The sequence below is a fragment of the Ovis canadensis genome, chromosome 19 (genome assembly GCF_042477335.2).
Source record: "Ovis canadensis isolate MfBH-ARS-UI-01 breed Bighorn chromosome 19, ARS-UI_OviCan_v2, whole genome shotgun sequence".
In the NCBI taxonomy this organism is placed as follows: Eukaryota; Metazoa; Chordata; class Mammalia; order Artiodactyla; family Bovidae; genus Ovis; species Ovis canadensis.
Window position 1 is genome coordinate 51,901,887 of NC_091263.1, and position 17,808 is coordinate 51,919,694.

At 44.4% G+C, this 17,808-nt stretch overlaps 1 protein-coding gene across 3 annotated transcripts in view; it reads left to right on the forward strand.

Moving 5' to 3' along the window:
• The window catches only part of PRICKLE2 (prickle planar cell polarity protein 2), a 352,734-nt gene that overhangs the window by 162,395 nt on the left and 172,531 nt on the right, over positions 1-17,808 (forward strand). The window contains exon 1 of one of the 3 annotated variants that reach the window (XM_069562273.1): positions 12,938-13,212. The exons of the other annotated variants lie outside the window; for them this stretch is intronic. The gene's annotated coding sequence lies outside the window, so the exon portion shown is untranslated. Of the gene's footprint in view, positions 1-12,937; positions 13,213-17,808 lie in introns of those variants that run through there. 3 annotated transcript variants of the gene reach the window in all.

Below are 17,808 nucleotides of genomic sequence, written 5' to 3' on the forward strand. Positions count from 1 at the left end.
ATCAGATGCCCCCTCAGCCTTTCAGTCTCTTTGTCCAGGAGATCCTAGTGTCTTCCAGTGGGTGATGGGATTAGGTCAGGCTCACTGAAGATAATCTCCTCAATTTAAGGTCAGTTGATTTGGGATCTCAGATTACAGTTGCAGAATTCCTTCACAGCAGCACCTAGATCAGTGCTTAAAAAATTGGGAGAAGGCATGTGTATGCCCCAAGGCAGACATCTTTGGAGCCATATCAGAATTCTGCCTCCCCCATGGTTAGATAGTAAGCTTTAAATGTCCAAGAGGGAAACTAAATTAATTATCAAAGTTCTAATGTGTATTGCATGCACAGCCTGGAATTTGGAGGAGACCCTTTTAAAGGAAATGAACTTCAGAGTGGCCAGATAGTGATATAGAATTGGAGGGAACTCATTGGTTGGCTTGTTTCATCATCTCAGCGCAGAACTACCTCCCTCTCCCTTCTTCAATTTCCTGGCAAACTCTCCTTTCTCTCCCTTCTTTTCGTTCACACATACAGGCAGGTTTTCCCAAGAGTCCACATTCTCCATGGGGTGATTCTGCTGCCTAGGGGCATGTGCTTATGTCTGGAGATATTTGGGGTCATCATAACTATCAGGGATACTGGAAGCATCCAATGGGTAGAGGCCAGGGATGCCATTCAATATCCTGCATGCACAGTACAGCCCCTCCAACCAAGAGTCATCCAGTCCCCATGTAGATGCTGCCAGGGTCGATTAGCTCAACAAAATGTCTCTTTTCTGCCACTCCTGGGTCTCTTTTAAGCCTCCATAGTTTTTCTCATACCATTGCATCTGCCTGAACGTGCTTCTCCCCTTTTCCATCTCAAGGATTCCTCGTCATTCTTTGAAAGTTGATTCTACCATCACTTTATTGTGCTGGTCCAGGTCATTCTCTCCACGGTACTTTTTCACACCTGGGCTACATCACTCGGTGCTTTATCAATGTGTGTGTGTGTGTGTGTATATATCCCACAAGACTGTGGGTTCCTCTTGAGTGTGAATTGTGTGTGTTTTTTAATATTTGTGTTCTCAGAGCTCATTACTATAATGTCTTGTGTGTAGTAGATGCTCAGTAGGTGTCAGGTGGACAGGTAAAGGATAAATGCATGAGCACCTGCAAAGTTCGTGGACATGAACTACCATCAGTTCTCAGCTTCCACTCAGTCTCTCTTCCAAGTGCATCTTGCAACCGAGATCCAGCAGTTGACATAAAGAGTGGTCTGCACATGTGAAGATGGTGCACCTGGGGGATCTGGGAGCAGGATGGCCCTATTTGGGCTCCCATCCCAGCCACTTACAAACTGTGTTATGAGAGGCAGGTTACTTAACCTTTCTGTACCTCAGTTTCCTCCTCTGAAAATGGAAATCTTCATAGTTGCTACTTCAGTGGGCTGTGGGAAGGATTCAGTGAGAGAGTTCTGTTATAGTCAAGAGTGTGAGGAAATGGGAGGGGTATTCATTTGCATAATGCTTCCTTGTTTTCCAAATTCAAAATAAATGAACTTCTCCCCAACACCCTCAAAAAACAATGGATGCAGGTCAGCATGGCTCAATGTGGCGGACGCCTCCAAAGTCATGTATCTGAAAATTCAGGGCCAGAATGTTCCCATAACCACCAAAAAAAGAGATGTCAAGATTTACGTCCATAAAATGAAAATGCTGATACCTAGATCTCATGATTAATGCTTTTGAACTATGGTATTGGAAAAGACTCTTGAGAGTCCCTTGGACTGCAAGGAGATCTATCCAGTCCATCCTAAAGGGAATCAGTCCTGAATATTCATTGGAAGGACTGATGCTGAAGCTGAAATTCCAGTACTTTGACAACCTGGTGCAAAGAACTGACTCATTGGAAAAGACGCTGGTGCTGGGAAAGATTGAAGGCAGGAGGAGAAGGGGATATCAGAGGATGAGATGATTGGATGGCATTACCGACTCAATGGACATGAGTTTGAGTAAGCTTCAGAAGTTGGTGATGGACAAGGAGGCCTGGCCTGCTGCAGTCCATGGGGTCACAAAGAGTTGGACATGACTGAGAGACTGAACTGAGATCTCATATTCATACAGATTACCTATGTTAGAAATGCTCTTTAAAGTTTGAGGCATTAGTTTTCCCTGTAAACTGAAAGTTTGCCTTTTTATTTAGGAATACTCTCTGATAGCTCATTTGGTAAAGAATCCACCTGCAATGCAGGAGACCTCGGTTCAGTTCCTGGGTGGGGAAGATCCCCTGGAAAAGGGATAGGCTACCCACTCCACTTTTCTTGGGCTTCCCTTGTGGTTCAGCTGGTAAAGAATCCACCTGCAGTGTGGCCAACCTGGGTTTGATCCCTGGATTGGGAAGATCCCCTGGAGAAGGGAGAGGCTACCCATTCCAGTATTTTGGCCTGAAGAATTCCACGGACTCTATAGTCTGTGGGGTCCCAAAGAGTTGGACATGACTTAGCGACTTTCCCTTTCACTTTTCACTTTAGAATCACCTTGTCAGGAATGAGGAGGACATAAACCACCCCATGTTGTCCTGGTCAAATTAAGCTTGAAAGATTTTTCATTACTTGTTGCTCAGTTGCTAAGCCATGTCCACCTCTTTTCATTATTAAGAACATTTTAAAACATAATCGGAAGCAGAAAGAAAAGTATAATGACTCCCTATGTAATAGGTTTCAGTTCAGTTCAGTCGCTCAGTCATGTCCGACTCTTTGCGACCCCATGAACCGCAGCACACCAGGCCTCCCTGTCCACCACCAACTCCCAGAGTCCACCCAAACCCATGTCCATCGAGTCGGTGATGCCATCCAACCATCTCATCCTCTGTCGTTCCCTTCTCCTCCTGACAGTTATCAAATTGTGCTACATTTCTTTCATCTTTTTCCTTTTGCTCATGGGTTCCTCCCTCCTTCCCCTTCTCCTTTACTCTTCTCTCTCCTAAGTATTTGAAAGGAAAGCTCAGACATCATGTGATTTTAACCTTACATACCTAAACATGTTTTCTAAAAAGTATGGAAATTATCTTACAGGACCTAGCCGCACTGACAATAATGCCTCATTCTCATTTAATTGGAGTGTCATATTTTTGAATGGCTTGAATGTAAAAGGGTATGAAGCCAGTCCCCTGAGGAACCGTGCATAGAAGTGGCTTGATAGAAGATAAAGACTCGGGTTTTTGAAAGACCCTGAGTGGAAGAGTTGGCTGGCTTGGCTCTCTGTGGTCCATGTTAGTGGAGTATCAGCCACAACTCACTGGAGACAGGAACTTAATCCAGGAGCCAGCTGTCTGCTAGTGAACTGAGCTGCCTCTCCTGCAGGTGTGCAGAGTGAGAACCAGTGGAATGGTTTATTTCATTCATTTTATGAATAGTAAATTGCCAAGATCTGCTGGAACATTGAAAAGCAAGGGAGTTCCAGAAAAACATCTATTTCTGCTTTATTGACTATGCCAAAGCCTTTGACTGTATGGATCACAATAAACTTTGGAAAATTCTTCAAGAGATGAGAATACCAGACCACCTGACCTGCCTCTTGGGAAACCTGTATGCAGGTCAGGAAGCAACAGTTAGAACTGGACATGGAACAACATACTGGTTCCAAATAGGAAAAAGAGTACGTCAAGGCTGTATATTGTCACCCTGCTTATTTAACTTCTATGCAGAGTACCTCATGAAAAACGCTGGACTGGAAGAAGCACAAGCTGGAATCAAGATTGCCGGGAGAAATATCATTAACCTCAGCTATGCAGATGACACCACCCTTATGGCAGAAAGTGAAAAATAACTAAAGAGCCTCTTGATGAAAGCAAAAGAGGAGAGTGAAAAGGCTGGCTTAAAGCTGAACACTCAAAAAACTAAGATCATGGCATCTGGTCCCATCACTTCATTGCAAATAGATGGGGAAACAATGGAAATAGTGAGAAACTTTATTTTTTGGGCTCCGAAATCACTGCAGATGACTGAAGCCGTGAAATTAAAAGACGCTTACTCCTTGGAAGGAAAGTTATGACCAACCTAGATAGCATATTCAAAAGCAGGGACATTACTTTGCCAACAAAGGTCCTTCTAGTCAAGGCTATGGTTTTTCCAGTGGTCATGTATAGATGTGAGAGTTGGACTGAGAAGAAGGCTGAGTGCTGAAGAATTGATGCTTTTGAACTGTGGTGTTGGAGAAGACTCTTGAGAGTCCCTTGGACTGCAAGGAGATCCAACCAGTCCATTCTGAAGGAGATCAGCCCTGGGATTTCTTTGGAAAGAATGATGCTAAAGCTGAAGCTCCAGTACTTTGGCCACCTCATGTGAAGTGTTGACTCATTGGAAAAGACTCTGATGCTGAGAGGGATTAGGGGCAGGAGAAGAAGGGGACGACAGAGGATGAGATGGCTGGATGGCATCACTGACTTGATGGACGCGAGTCTGAGTGAACTCTGGGAGTTGGTGATGGACAGGGAGGCCTGGCGTGCTGCGATTCATGGGGTCACAAAGAGTCGGACACGACTGAGCGACTGAACTGAACTGAAACTTTGTAAGTACATCAATAAGGAGATCTCAATTGGGTGCTAGAGTTGCCTCTTCTTTAAAACTTGGTCATCTCCATTATTAGTCAAGAAAGAACAATGTCATGGCAGTAGCCCTCGGAATACCACAGTTCCTCAGTTACTTTTTTTTTTTGAGTAATTTGTTAAACATCCTTACGAGAACAAAACAGAAGGAAAATAGTTAATTTAGATTAAAGCCAAAGTGATGCAAGGGATGGTTTTAACTTGGGGGTTTTGCCTGGTTCTGTTTTCACTGTTCAGGTTTGCATACATTCAAACTTACTTTTAGGTTTACAGTTCTGTGGGTGTTTACAAATGCATCTGGTCACGCAGCCAGTGTCGCAATGAAGATACGTATCTCCTCCTAAATTTTTCTCTGTCCCTGCTCCCATCTCCGACCCTTGTGTTTTGAGCCTATGAGTTTGTCTTTTCTGGAATGTCACATAATGCATTCATACAGTATGTAGCCTTTTCAGTCTGACTCTCTCTTAGCACTACATATTTGTGATTCATCCACCGTGTCGCTTATGTTTGTTCCTTTTACTCACTGGGTCATATTCTATGTGTGGATGTCCCACAACTTGTTTATTCATGTAAATAATAATATAAGGCCCATTCAGTATGTCATTAATATGATATTTAGTAAAAGCAGATTTAGCAGAAATCCTGCAGGTGGTATACAAATGAATGAGTCTTGGGAGAAAAAACTAATCTGACCAGTTTATGCATTAAAGGGTTGTTGATGGTTGTTCATCTTTTGATCGCTTACCCAAACCTCAACAGTGTGTTTGATTGAAATATAAATAGGTTTCCTGTCATCCTATGTCAGAGCACAGCTTCTGGGGCCTCCAGAACGTCTTCTTCACATTCTCTCCATCATGTATTCCCATTTGTTCGTTTCCTCCCTCCCTCCTCCCCCCTTCCCCCTCCCTTTCCGCCCTTTCTCTTGCCCTCCTTGTCTTTCTCCTCATTCTCACTCTGATATTCTTCCTCCCTTTCTCCCTTCACTTGCCTGTCTCCTCCCCCTAATATTTCATTGGAGTTTATGTAACTGAATTAATTAGACCTGTTTCTCAAGGAGTTGGTTTTCCATAAGATTCACTTTGCAGTTGGCATGACAGAAGAGCTAGCATATTAATCAAATGCTACAATTTGTTCTTTGTATCTGAATCACGCTGGGGTTGGGCTTCCTGCTTATCTGTTGTCCGTTTATACCATTCTGTCCTTCACAGGGAATGAGCCTGGATTCTTTGTGACTGGGCTGGGTGATGGTTGTGAGTGTTGATAGATTGGGTGTGGAAATGCTTAACGGGGCCAGACCGTATCTTTTTAGTTAATGTTACAGAGTGCCCAGGATATAAAGTGTCTTCTGAAAATAAATAAGAGTCTTTCTTTTCCTTCCTTTGGCTGATGATATCAGTACCATTTAATAGAATAAAATGATAAAAATCTTCATTCTTTCTTAAATAACATGTTAATTACCGTTCTATGTATTCACTTTGTATTTCTGAAATATATTCACTTTTTAGACGTTTTTGTCCCCCAGTGCATTTTAAATCCTCAAGCATACTCAAATTATATGTATTTTATATAGTCTTAACGTGTGTCTGGTAGGGTGGGGGGCGGCTCTTTGTAGCTAACCAGGCGATCAGAGTCTGCAGCTTTCTCCATTTAGCCTGTTTGCTGCAGAATACAAAGGCTGCTAAAGGATTTGAATGCATATCTTAAAAGCTCATCAGAAATATTCTGAGCTCCAGACTTTTTTTTCTCTCTCAGCAACATTTCAGATATGGAGGTTCTCCTCGGTTGCCCCTGCTCGTGTTGCTGAATTTAAAATGCCACAGGAAGAAAGAAAGATCTGTTCTGTTTTCTCATCTGTGGAATGAGGGGGTTGGACTAGATGGGAGATGTCAGATATATAGCAATAGTGCTGTCACCCCCTTCTCCATCCACATGACAGACATCACTAATCAATCACAGCATGCTTTCCTGCCATATGCAGCCTCAGACTTCTTATCAAGTCAGCACTCCAGGAATCCACTACCAGTCAGTCATTGCTAGCTGAAGAGATAAAATCTATTTTTCTGTTCTGAAACATGATGGGATTTAATCTCTAGTGCAAAGTTAAGTTGTTTTATAAAAGTCAGATCACCATTGCATGGTAGCAGGAAGAATGTTGGAAGGCATGGGTGGTTTCAAGTGAAGATTTCATATCACTGCTCCATGAAGCCAAGTGTTGCGTTTTATTCATGTGTTTCCATGTTTACACAGCCTACAAGTCAAACCTTCTTTCTGCTGCTGCTGCTAAGTCACTTCATTTGTGTCCGACTCTGTGTGACCCCGTAGATGGCAGCCCACCAGGCTCCCCACTCCCTGGGATTCTCCAGGCAAGAATACTGGAGTGGGTTGCCATTTTCTTTTCTAATGCATGAAAGTGAAAAGTGAAAGTGAAGTCGCTCAGTCGTGTCTGACTCCTAGCGACCCCGCGGACTGCAGCCCACCAGGTTCCTCCATCCATGGGATTTTCCAGGCAAGAGCACTGGAGTGGGGTGCCATTGCCTTCTCCGCAAACCTTCTTAGTAGATGTTAGATTCATGTTTGTTAAATGATACATGAAGGAATGAATGGAAAGCTTGGCCTTGGCCAATGCTTTCGTCTCTAAGATGGCATAGTTCAGTGCTTCTTCCAAAAGGCAGGTATAACCTTTACCATTATTGAATTTCTCTACTGAAATTCAGGCAACTCCTCCAGATTTGGCTAGATAGCTCTGTGTTCTTACCTGCCGAGCATTGGCAGGGCCCAGTAATTTGGCACCATAGGTTGGACTTTACGAGTTTCTTTTCCATGCATCATCCAGGTCATTCATAAACTTGTTAAGTAATACTGAGGAGGGTCCATCTATTCCTCCCACTGCTGGACTCTGAATTCTTTCAGTTTACTTTGTGGTTAGGAATCTGAAAGTTTCATGATAAAGAGAAGTCTGTTACAGTTTTGGAATTTATCACTGAAAAGAATCATATACTTGACACTTAACTTATGCAGCCTTCATTAGTTATTTTGGAAGAACTATATTTTAAGTTCCTTCATTGAAAGGGCCAGATCAAATAACTCTTTAAATCTGGTAGCATAATAATGTTATTTTTGCAGGCTAGATTCAATAAATATTCAATGTTCTTCAAGATAGTTTCTTGAAAAATAGGCTGAAGCCTCTGTCTCTGTCAGCTTTCTGAAGAAAATCACCTTTTAAAACAAGAGGCATTTTTTTTCCCACCGAATCATTGGATTTCATCTAATAACAACAACAGCTACCCATTTAGTAAAAAAAAAAAATCAATTATGGGTCAGGCATTCTGCTAAGTGCTTTACATGTATTATCTCTAAATCTCAAAACAACGCCGGGACTTAAGTGATATGAATTCCATTCTACAGATGAGATGAGTGACGCTTGGAAAAGTTACATAACTTCGCCAAAGTCAGACTAGATGATAAGTAGCAGTACTGGAATTTAAAGGCAAGCCTAATTCTAAAGTGTTTCCTCGTAAGGATACTAGCTCCCTCAGTGTAGATGTTACCTACTCCAGGAAGCCCTTTATCAAGTACTGCCTTTCCACAAGACTGGTTGAGATGTTCTTCCTCTGTGTTTTTATAGTAGTATAGTTTATGCCCCGTGATGGCTGGCTCAGTAGTAAAGAATGCTACTTCAGGAGATGTGGGTACAGTGGGTCGGGAAGATCCCCTGGGGAAGGAAATGGCAACCCACTCCAGTATTCTTGCCTGGGAAATGACATGGACAGAGGAGCCTGGCGGGCTACAGTCCATTGGTCACAAGAGTCAGACACAAACTTAGTGACTGAACGACAGCAACAAATGATGACACTCTCCATCTGTTTATTTGCTTCCTCTACCACCAGAGAAAGGTCCCTGGGAACAGGGGCTCCGAGCTGCTGTTCATTCGGTTCCTATTCCTCCACCACCAGAGTAAGGTCCCTGGGAACAGGGGCTCCGAGCTGCTGTTCATTTGGTTCCTGTTCCTCCACCACCAGAGTAGGATTTCTGGGAACAGGGGCTTCGAGCTGCTGTGCATTCGGTTCCTGTTCCTCCACCACCAGAGTAAGGTTCCTGGGAACAGGGGCTCCGAGCTGCTGTTCATTTGGTTCCTATTCCTCCACCACCAGAGTAGGATTTCTGGGAACAGGGGCTTCGAACTGCTGTGCATTCGGTTCCTGTTCCTCCACCACCAGAGTAAGGTTCCTGGGCACAGGGGCTCCGAGCTGCTGTTCATTTGGTTCCTGTTCCTCCACCACCAGAGTAAGGTTCCTGGGCACAGGGGCTCCGAGCTGCTGTTCATTCGGTTCCTGTTCCCCCACCACCAGAGTAAGGTCCCTGGGAACAGGGGCTCCGAGCTGCTGTTCATTTGGTTCCTATTCCTCCACCACCAGAGTAAGGTCCCTGGGAACAGGGGCTCCGAGCTGCTGTTCATTCGGTTCCTCTTCCTCCACCACCAGAGTAGGATTTCTGGGAACAGGGGCTTCGAGCTGCTGTTCATTCGGTTCCTCTTCCTCCACCACCAGAGTAGGATTTCTGGGAACAGGGGCTTCGAACTGCTGTTCATTCGGTTCTTGTGTGTATGCTTTTCTTCCTGCCACTTTTGTTAATGGCTGAATGAACGTGTCTTTCCAAGGATGCCTCTGCTATCTCATCTTGGTGCTTAAGAGCCATATTAATGTACAGTTAGACATGTAAGGACCTTCTGTAGTGCAGAATTTGTTAATTTGGGGGATGAAAGACTGAGGGAAATATAATCCAACTGTAAATGGGGAATGGCAGAGTTGCCTCTCTTTAAAGTGCCATCTATTTAATTCTGTCATTGCATTGTTAAACTGTTATACTTTTCCTCAGTTCAGTCTTTTATTAACTGTACTTTTATGAGTAATTAATACAGACAGATATTCCTGCCTGAGATGTCTTATGCTTCTTGAATCTGAAGATTCACGAGTTTTATAAATTCTAGAAAACTCTTAGCCATTATGCCTCTCCTCAATGTCTATTCTGTGCCAACAGGACTCTGGTTAGACATATGTTGGCCCTTCTAAGTCTGTCCTCCGTATCACTTAAACATCTTTGTAGTTTTCAGCTTTGCATCCCTTTGTGTTTCATCTTGTGTAATGTCCTGAGATCTGTATTTCTCTCTTCAGCAGTATTTCATCTTCTGTTTCATCTCTCCATTGAGTTTTTAATTTTAATGAATCTATAGAGGAAAGAGAAGAGTTGCCCTTTTTTTTGTTGTTTCATTTCTAACTTTATTGTGTTTAGTCATTTTAAACTTTATTAATGTTCTTTTCCAAAATGTTGTTTTATTACCTCTAACTCTTGAGCCCTGATCCTCATACTTGCTGACTTATGACTGTGTTTTGTAATTTACTATCACGAGCTCATGCTTTGAAGGGTCAGATGTAGCCCAGGTTACAGAACTGACTCTGCAGGAAAATTTTTCATTTGCTTCTGTGGGGAATTCTTGGCATATTGTGAACGGGACCAAGCTTTATATTAATTGTTCAGTTGGAGTTTGCTGATGCTCACTTCAATTGTTCATATTCCACTCTGAAGAAAGGCATAGGCTGAGGGCTTCTAATTCTCAACTTAAATGTTTCCCTCCTGCTCAGACCACAGGGAGACAAGTTTCCTTGGGATGGCTGACAGTTTTTCTAATCTATTTGTTTACCGAGGGTGCAGCCCTCAGGGAGCGTTCCTGGTTTTCTGGAGGAGTTTCCTAACAACTTCCTACTTCTGCTTGTTCCAAAGCCTCATCTTCTGTTCTACTTGGGTATTCAAACCCTAGCCCCTAGGGAACCAAGACAGACTGTTCTCCTGTTGCCAACCATCTTCCCTTCTGCCTCATATCCCCAGCATGAATTTGCATGTTCACCATTCTTGTTTTTAGTTACTTCTTTTTTCTACCTGGGTACTCTCCTTTCTTAATTGTGAGTCAGCTAAGCCCTTAAAATAATTTTGGTTTTATTTTATCTAGTGTATCTAGGGTTTTTGAAGAGTTGGAATTTTCAGGTTGTCATCATTTACCATCTTGCCAGATCTAGGAGCTTATTACAAGCTCCTGGTAAAATAATCAAGTAATACACAAAAGTATATGGTGAAATAGTAGTCTCCTTCCCACTGTAGACCTGCTTAGTTCTCATACCACCTTGCCAAGAATAATAACCTTTACCATTTTCTTAGGCATAGTTCTAGAAACATTTTACGCACATGCAGCATACATACGTATATATAACACACGCGTCCATGCTTAGTCACTCAGTCATGTCCAGCTGTTTTGTGACCTCATGGACTGTAACCCGCCAGGCACCTCTGTCCATGGGATTTCCCAGGCAAGAATACTGGAGTGGGATACATTTCCTTCTCCAGAGGATCTTCCCAACCCAGGAATCAAACCTACGTCACCTCTGTTTCCTGCACTGCAGGCAGAGTCTTTACATGCTGAGCAATTGTGGAAGCCCATATAATACATGAAGATTTATTTAATCAAGCAGGGATATATTTTACCTTCTGCTCTGTACTTAGCAATATATTTTGAAGTTTATTGTTTATTAGTGCACTTAACTCTGCTTCGTTTCATGACTGTAGTATTCCAGAAATAGGTGTTCTGTAATTTATTTTTCCATTTCCCCTATTTTTATTGGGTGGTAGTTTTCAGTTATTGTGATATTATAAACTGTGCTCCAATAAACATTCCGGGTCATATGTCTTTGCTGACTATACATCTAACATAATTCTGTTTGTATATTTTGCTCTGTCTCTCCCCCATGCTGTGATGGGGATTAATTTCCTGTGTCAACTGGACTGGGCCAAGGGATGCCCAGATAGTTGGTAACATTAGTTTTAAGTGTGTCTGTGAGGGAGTCTCAGGAAGAGATTAGCATTTGAATCAGTGAACTTCTGAAAGAAGATTTCCTCTTCACCGGTGCAGGTGGGCATCTTCCAATCTGTTGAGGGTCTGAACAGAGAGCAAAAAGGTGGAGGAAAGATCAATTTACTCTCTTTGCTTGAGCTATGACTTCTACATTTTCCTGCCTTCAGACATTGGCATTCCTGGTTCTTGACTTTTGGACTGGGACCAGGACTTGCACCCCTGGCACCCAGATTTCAAGCTTTTGTATGTGTCAAGCATTATAACACCAGCTTTCTTGATTCTCCAACAACTCACAGACTACAGACCATGGGACTATTCCATCTCTCTAACTCCATATAGGGTGCCAATTCCTATAATAAATCTCTGCGTATCCATCTATACACCTTACTGGTTCTATAGCTCTCGAAAACCTTAGTGCTCACCTCCACTCCCACTAGGAGTAGTCACCTCAGCATCTTGCATGAGGTCTGGCACTGAGCAGGTACAGAATTCACATCTGTTTCATGAATGACCATGTATTCACCAAGAAGCCAAACCAGCAGTCAGATCATCCCAACCCCCAGGAAATGTATTCTGATTTTAGAAACACCAGCTCTTGACTATAGCTGGGCTATAGCTGTTGATCGGGCATACCTCCTAGTCCAGATTTGCACTAACACCATCATTAACAACAACCCCATGAGATTTCATGATCATGCTTTACAAACAAGGAAACTGAGGCGCAGGTTCTATAACTTGTGAGACGCTGAGACTACAACGGGGACTGCTGGCCTCTTGAATATCACCTTTTAATTAACGTTTGTCTTGCCACAGCCAACACAAGATGTGTCAGTGTTCATTCCTTTGTTTATTCGTTCGTTTATTCCATCCACAAATATTTACTGAGAGCTCACAGTGTTCCAGGCAGGAGGTAGGTAACACAGTGTGGGGAGAGACGGAAACAAGCCCTGCAGTGGTGGAATTTACAGTATAAAGGGAGAGACAGATTAAGCAAAAAACAGTGAGTGTGATCAGTGCCCCCAAGGCGGGGGTAGTAGTGGGGAGAATTTGGAAGCACCTAGCTGGGGGTTCTTTCCAGTAATTAAGAGAGCCCCCAAATCTGATGAGTGGGATGAGCCTTGAAGGATGAGCAAGATGGGAGGGGTGAAGGCCAAGGAGCAGCCTGTTCCCTGCCTTACTCCTGTGCTCTGCTGTACAGCGGAATTTGGCTTTTGCTGCCCCTGCCAGCGCTAGGGACTTCCAAAGAGCAAGGGCCAGAGCGCCTGTGTCCTGCTACGGAAAGTGGCCCGTACCCCTTTCCCCACCCCCATCAGCCTTTTCTAATTTTAAAGCAGTAGCTCCCTTGATTGAAATCTCAATTTGGGAACAGGCCTAGGATTGGCCTGTGGCTCGGAATTCTCACCAATAAGCGCCACGGTAGGTGGGGAGGCGTCCCTTTAAGCAGCGGGGAGGCAGCTTGGAGAGCTTGAAGCGTCTCTTCCCGGGACCTGAGAGGTTTTCCTGCATCCGGAGCTGTGCACGGAGCAGCTGCCATCGCTGAGCCCCGGGAATGTCACCTCCCTCGCGCGGAGCCCCTGCAGGGCCCCCTTTGGCTCCGGGTGGTTGGCGGCGGACACCCCACTGGGCTTCTTAGCCGCAGCCGCATCCCCTGGCCCGGGTCTGCGGCCCCTTCCCACCCCCCCACCCCCCTTAGTTCGTGGTGGTGGAGGCCCCGCAGTAGCAGAGATGCAAGGCTGAGCCGGGTAAGTGGCTCCCCAGGGCAGGGGTGCCCCGAGGGGGTGCGTGTGCTCCTGATGGAGACCAGGAAGAGGGGCCTTAAAGTGGGACAGTAACCTCTGAAAGAGATGCGCTCTGCAGCACAGACACTGGGGAGGTCAGGAGCTCCGGGAAGGGGACCTTGGGATCTTTTTGATATGAGCGTCTCCCAGCCTTTGCGCACTAGGTTAACCAATAATAGTAACAGTGTCAGGAGTCGCGGATCCTGTTACTGTATTAGGACTTCTTTGGTGGAAACATTTAAACTTCCCTGAACTTGCTTTTTTTCAAGAGCCTTTAATCTCTTAACAGTTCATTTCCCTCAAATGTTGGAAATGTATGGATTGCTCCTGACCTACTTATTTATTTCTCTTAGACGCTCAAAAAATGTGTGATGTCTCCAGGAAGGTCTGGTTTAAAAGATAATGTATTTCTCCCCACATTCCTATGGCTCATTTTCCTAGAACTTAAAAAATGCATATTACTGTTCTTCTTGGTGGATTATCTGTAATGAAGCAGCTCAGAAATGTGTTCATTTATTCTCCCTGAATTGGGGGTGGAGGTGAGGAAGAGACCTCCCTCTCCTGGCCTTCCTAACTGGAGTGGAACAGTCTGTGGGATGGGGAAAGCTCCTGGGGGGAGTTTGTTAGAACGTCCAGGTTTGCAGATGTACCCTCTTGGCTGCTGGGAGACTTCAGACTTACTGCAGCCTGAGAGTCTGCAGATCTGAGGTGCCTAGGCAGCTGTATACTGGGAAATTTCCAAACCAAAATAGTCCATCGGGATTGGAATGGGGGAGGGGTAAGATTTATTTAAAAGATGCATTTTGAGCTTCCTCCCTCTCCCCAGTCTGTTTTTCCTGAGGTACACATGAGCAAACTTGAAAGCCTAATGCAGAGGGCCTGGGGGCAGGGGATGGGGTGGTGGGGTATGTTTGTGTGTGTGTATGTGTGTGTGTGTGTTTAATTGAAGACAAGGCTCCTAGAAGAAATGCCTTCCCAAAATGAAGCAAAGTCTGATGCATGAATTGCCAAACTCCATTTCCGCCCATATTAAATTATTTTGGCTTAGAGCAGCCTTCATTTTGCTGGACTGGACTGGCCTTCATTTGCAGTTGTTTAGGTGTTGTGAATCATTTGTATACTTTGGGTTCCTTGCCTTCTGCAAACAGATGTTTTTAGCTGCACAACTAGTTGAGTAATTAGAGAGATGGACACAGCCCTGTATGTACAGACAGAACACATACCACTTGGGGAGGATTTGGACCTTTCCTTTTTCAAATCATCAATTGCCAAACCCTCCCAGCCGTTGGGCAACTCAGATAAAGGTGTCAAGTGAGCTGAGCAGTGAAGAATTTATATGTGCAGCTAACTCTGCTCGTCCTGCAATAAAACATCTTCCCATGGGGCCAAAAACTGGGGGGGTGGGGGGTGGGGAAGGCTTATAAAAATGATCCTGTGTTCTCAGTCACTGACTCCCCAGCTCTCCCTGGATTTCTGAGAACCTGCCAGGAGAAAATGTTGACTGGGTGGAAGTTTCAAGAAATGCAGAACAGAAATCAGCACAAGCCCTCCTTGAGCGACTTTTATTTCTGTTTGGAGGAAGGGAACACTTTGTTAGAATAACAAATCGTGGCTGCTTTTCAAGAGCAGAAAACAGTTCGTGTTCCGAAGGCAGATTCATTTTTAAGAGTGTGAATCATTTGGTTTAGGTTTTTTGCCTTTTTTTTTTTTTCCCTCTTGTGGTGGAGGCTTGGAGATGATTAAATGTCTTGTCTGCAGGAAATTACCAGGAGATTTGAGTATTTTGCCGGATCAGGCTCAGATGGTACACAGCTTTGGGTGTAACACAAGAAAGCTCTGTTACCAGGTGATCCTTCTGCAGCGATACCCTCCACCTCTCCCAGCCTGTCAAGCTTCTTGCTCAACAAGCCTTTTCTGTTTTTTTGGGTGGTGGGGGGTGGGTGGGTGTTGCCTCCATTTAAGAAACTGAAATAACTTGCTCAGTCCCTCCATGAGCTTTTTAAGACAGTTTTATCAAGCCCACTTCCCTGTTGGCCTCCTCCCACTAGCCTTCACAGGAAAAGCTCTTGGCTCTTTTCCCCAAGATTTCCTTTAAGCCTAGCTTGTTTTCCTCAGGGACACAGATGTCTCAAGGAATGAGAGAGGCAGAGGTCTGAACTAATGCTCACCAGTCTGGTGGTGGTGACATTTATGGTCTTTATAGAGCTGTTTGCTGAGAAGGCAGGGTGGTTCTGTGTTGGGTTTACTCCTGAAGCACATCAGTAAAATGAAGAACGGCCAATTAAATGCTGGCCAGGGACAACCACGGGGTCCAAGGCCTTGCTTTGTGTAGTGTTTACAGAAATGTGCAGTTTCTGATAATCTTAGAGATGCTCTGCTCCCCAAGCTAGTTTTCTGAAAGGCACCTGGTACCTGGTCACGTGAAGCACCTCTTAGCTGTGTAATCAAATAGGAGCACTCTGGGTGAATAGAACTCAGTGTGATACTCTGAGGTCAGTGAGAGGAAGCAAAGGGAATCTTTTTTTTTTTTCCAGCTACTAAAACACAGTGGTAATCCTAGTTGAATGTAATGAAACTTCATGGAAATTGCATGGAGAATTTCCCAAAAAGTTTTTTTTTTCCCCCTCAAGATCTAAATGACAAAGGATTCTTTCCCAGTATACTTAGCATTTGATTGCCATGCAGTTTTGATTTTGTTTTAGTGGGGGGGTTGAGGGGACGTTGCAGAGGGTGATATTGTCTTTTTATACCCTGCTGCTCTGTGTGACAAGCAGAGGAACACTCGTTTTTTGCAAAGATTTCTATCTGGATGTCTTCCAGAAGATACAGAAGATGGAGGGTCAGTGGAGAGAACAGACAGATGCAGGTACTGTGGAACTCAGTGTCGGGGAAAACTCATGTATGATTTCCCTGCAAGTGTAGCCCGAAAGCCTTTGAGAATTGCCTCACGATTGACTTTTAGTAGTCAGCTTGCATACAGCAATCATACCCATCACAAGGGTCTCCCTCTTCACGGAGCACCTTTCCAGGCAAGATACCAAACATCAAGGAGGGTGTAGGTGACATTGCTTACCACATCTCTGAAAGTTTGCCTTGTGCTGCTTTTTCTTTAAAAAAGAAGAAAAAAAAAAAGTGACCACTTGATTTCTTAGTCACATTTACAAAAGATCCCTTTGTATTCACCTAGGCTGTTATAACTACAGAAACTTTAATGTTTCCAGGGATTGAGGCTTTATTTAGGTTTTTGAGGATGAATGATTGTCTATTGAGTTAGCTTTCAGATAAAGTCTGATTTTGAACCTCGGCTTGTCTAGCCTAGAGAAAAGGTCTCATATTAACATGTTATAATTGATGATGGCAATCAGTAGCTGTTAACTTCCTGAGTCTTTGCCAAGCACAGAATACCACGTCTTACCAAGCTTTCTTAGACAGTCTGATGCATGAGAATACCCTTCAGAGAGTCTGTTTCTCAGGGTCTCAGGTATGACCCAGAAATCTGTGTTTTAAGAAGCATCTCAGGTGGGTCCTTAGACTCTGCTGGGGGACACAGTTGCCTTTTCATTTATTATCCTTTAAAATCTTGACAGTAAGCCCGGCACAGTAGATGTGGTTATCATCTCTGTTTCACAGATGAGGAAGCATAGGCCCAGAGAGGTTCAGTAGCTCCTCTCAGTCACACAGCTACCAAATGGGACTTAAAACTGTGACTGTCCAAACTCAGTGTCCTTGACGCTCACGCTAATGTTCTCTTAACAGTTTGGATCTAGTGACCCCTCCCCCGACTCTCTCTGCCACACCCTTTCCTGCTTGGACATCATAGGTATGTGGTGGGTGGCTGCAGTCCACGAGGGCCTCTTGTGGTCAAGTGTAGGGAGGCTGCGTGGGGTGTAGGGATTCATGTTCACCGTGGAGGAGCATCTGGCTCATTTGCCTGCAGTTCCCTAACTGCTGGGCCAAGACGACAAAAGGTCAGATTGAGTACTTAAGTGGAGAGGTGCTTTTCAGCCCTGCAGCTTTTGGAATCCTTAAGGCATCTCTGTGTCTTCAGGGGCTCCTTCCACAGTCCTGTGTCTCTTCTTTCTTTTTCTCCAGACACTTCCTTCAGGCTCGTCCCACAAGACTGTTCACAGTTCACACGCCCAACAGGACTGAATGCCTTTTCCTATTGCCCATAAGCTGAGCTCACACGGAGCCCCTCTTTTTCCTCCATCTTTTGCATAACCGCCTCCCCCCAGATAGATTCCTGCAGAAAGCAAACAGCAGGGAAGGTTGTAAAGAAAGGAGCAGAGGCGAGGAGGAGCCTCATTTTCTGTCTCCAGCTTGATTCCCCCTTGGCCTGACCTGACCTGATTTCTCTTGCCCCTGGGCTCATGGACCGGGGCTGATTTCCACTTGCTTAATTGCTGCAGGACTGTGATACAGGGCAAACCACTTAACCCCATGCACTTTGCCTCCATTATCTGTAAAATGGAATGTTCATGTCAACCCTTTCTCCTTTGGCTACTAGTCACATAACGTTTGTGAGAACACTTTAGACTTTGTTCAGACACATTTTGAAGC